Source organism: Mesitornis unicolor, unplaced genomic scaffold, assembly GCF_000695765.1.
Source record: "Mesitornis unicolor isolate BGI_N332 unplaced genomic scaffold, ASM69576v1 scaffold11452, whole genome shotgun sequence".
Classification (NCBI taxonomy): domain Eukaryota; kingdom Metazoa; phylum Chordata; class Aves; order Mesitornithiformes; family Mesitornithidae; genus Mesitornis; species Mesitornis unicolor.
In genome coordinates this window covers 23,071-25,934 of record NW_010171378.1, presented here as the reverse complement: position 1 = coordinate 25,934, position 2,864 = coordinate 23,071, and positions in this window count along the sequence as shown.

The window sequence follows — 2,864 nt, the reverse complement described above, 5'->3', positions numbered from 1 at the left end:
GCAGGGAGTCTACGTCTATTGAGAATTTTCATCAGCAGGTTTAGGACATTGCTTTACTATAACATTTCTTGGTGATACCCAACTGGGAAGGGCTGTGAGCAGCTACAAAGGGTAGGGCCAGAATGCTTGATAGAGTGCAGGAGGAGTCCAGGTCAACAGGATGAGGCTGAGCAGAGAAGCACGCGATGGCCTGCGATTCATGTGAGGCAGCCGACGTAAATGGACAAGCACAGAGTGAGACGCAGAAGGCAGCAATCCAGCAGAAATGGCTGGAAGAGGAGAAAGTGGAGGACCTGAAGGGCTTTACCGCATTCAAAATGCTCTTCTGACAGGAACAGCGACCAGTTGTTTTCCATGCCTTTGAGAGTAAAAATTGCAGGGTCAGAAAAACCACCACATTTGGGTTTGCTGTTATTTTTCTACCCAAGATGCTCCTGAAGAAGAGGAGGCAATGCAATCTCCTTCGACATCTGTTTCAGGAGCTGCTTGGACACCCAGGCTGTTTTTAGAGGCATGGAGGTTCTTAGTGCCTTAGTGCCAAGGAAGTGTCCAGGGACACCATTTCCAAAGTACGTCCTAAACCTGTGTTATTTTTTATCGCATTCTTCAAACTGAGCCGATTTCTGAGTGCATGCCCAGCAATGAGCAGTAGGTAGGACAAGATTTTTCCTTTAGCCACAGCTCCCACGGTGCTGTCTGCAATATTGGTGAATGCTCAGATTTGGGAGCATCTGATGAACCCATCGACCTCACCTCGTGCCTGCAGGCTCCACGTCTAAGCTCACCTGAGGACAAGTGTGGGGAAAAGCCGGGTTTCCCAGCGGGACAGAAGGAGGAGCTGCAAAGCACAAGACCCCCTAGGTGACAGGAAGGCAGTGTGATGGGTTGGGGAGGTGTAAATCTACTCATGGTGTTAATGATCTGGCTTATTTAAATACCGGGAGGCCTGTAATCCCCTCCTGCTATGGAGGCTCGTTTGGAGCACTGTCTTCTCTGCTGGGTGCTAAGAGGCACTGGCACACGTAGCTCTGTTATTAACAAGCTGTCTGACACGCACGCAGATGACAATGGTCATTAAAAGCATTTCTTTATGATACTCCAAAGGTTATTCTTGGTGACAAGTGTTTTCCAGCTTGTGGCCAACTGCTTCTCCCATTGGTGTGGGCTGGCTCCTGCCCCAGGGTCAGGGCTATGACTGCTCCTTGGCAGAGTTAACCCAAAAAAAGCTTTTTGGGTTAATTAAAAAAAAAAACACAACAATTTTTAGGTGCTATGAGGAATGGCCTGGCAGCTAACACCCCCCACTCCATGTAGGACTGAGGATGGGTTGAACTTTCCTGGCTTTGAATGGCACATTCAAGGATGGTCAGATTCCTAGGATGCCTTTCTGTTACTATCTGCATCTGTCCTATTACACTATCAAGAGCTGGATGAAGGCCGTGCCTCAAAGATCTTCTTACCTACACTTTATCTCACCGGTATCCAGGTACAACAGTACTGGCTGCTCCCCAAAATGCTTTCCCAAAGCCAAGTGCTGTGCTGGTGGAGGCATGCAGGTCGGCATCATCCCACCGCAGCAGTGGGCCAGGGTGGTTGAGGCACACGCATCTGGTGGGGGGCTTCTCCTTGCAGATGGTGCTGGGAGGTGAGGTTGTGTTGCTGCTTTGGGATGGAGGGTGGGCATGGGTTCCTCCCAAACCAGGGACAAGTGGTTTTCAAACCAGTCCAACAGCCCCAGGAGGGGCTTGATTGCACCAACACCACAGTAACTGCCAAAAAAGGTGACAAAGCCTTTTGGTCCTGAACCTAAGCCTCAGCTCCCGTGGGGACAGGGATGCTTCTGCACAGCCGTGGCACTTGAGGCAGCCTCAAAGGGTTGCAACCACCCATGTACCCCCCACCCTCAGCCCCTTTACTGAAGTGAAAGGCAATGAGTCTTTTCTCAGATATGGAGCCAGAGCATGGGTGCTCCCCCCAGGGCAGGAGCAGGGGTGCTCGCTGTGGGTGCTGCTGGCTCATGGAGGCTGTGAGCTGACCGATAGCGCAAGGGCTGGGGAGTGACCCCACAGCCTGCAGGGAGATGGAAACATGCAGGGGTCAGTAGGGCAGTGGACTTTTTGTGGCTGGGTGGGTGGGTTTGTGGAGCTCTGGCTGCCCCAAAGGAGCCTTCCCACAGGCACCCAGCCAGGGGTCCTCCCACCCTGGCTCCCACTGGGGTTGTGGGCTGCATCAGTTGCCACTTTGCTGCAGCAAGGCACGTGAGGATGGTTCTGGCAAAAGGCTCACGGTAAAGGGGACTTTTGAGGTCAAGGACCTAAATACAAGCAGAAAAAGGCAGGCAGTGGTGATGCTGGGGGAGGAGGTGGCATGGTACCAGCTGAACCTGCAACACGATTCCCAGCCAGGTTGAGAGGGACAGGCGAGTGATGCCTCTTTGTAAAATTGATTTTTACCCAAAAATCTGATTTTTGGACTGGCATCCATGGAGTGCAGTATCACCTGGATGGCAAAACCCATGGGATGCACAGGGTGCCCCCTGCACCAGTGGTGGTGGGAAGGCAGCCAGAGGTACCACTGTCACTGCATCACGGCGTAGACTTTTTTCCATGCCAAAGCAGCTCCTTTGATCACCTCTGCTTTTGCCTCCTGCTGTCAGGGCATGTTATTTATCCTCAACTGCAGCAGCCAAGGGGGTCTTCGTGAGGAGCGGGGATGGAGGGGAGAGGGAGGCTGAAGGGTAAGCGCATTCCTCCTGGAGTCGAGGGAGGCCAGGCTGCCATGAAATCTGATGGGAGAAACAAAAGGGAAGGAGCAGTGACAACAAAAACCAATAGCAAAAGAAATTTCCTCTCTGCCAAGTGCTG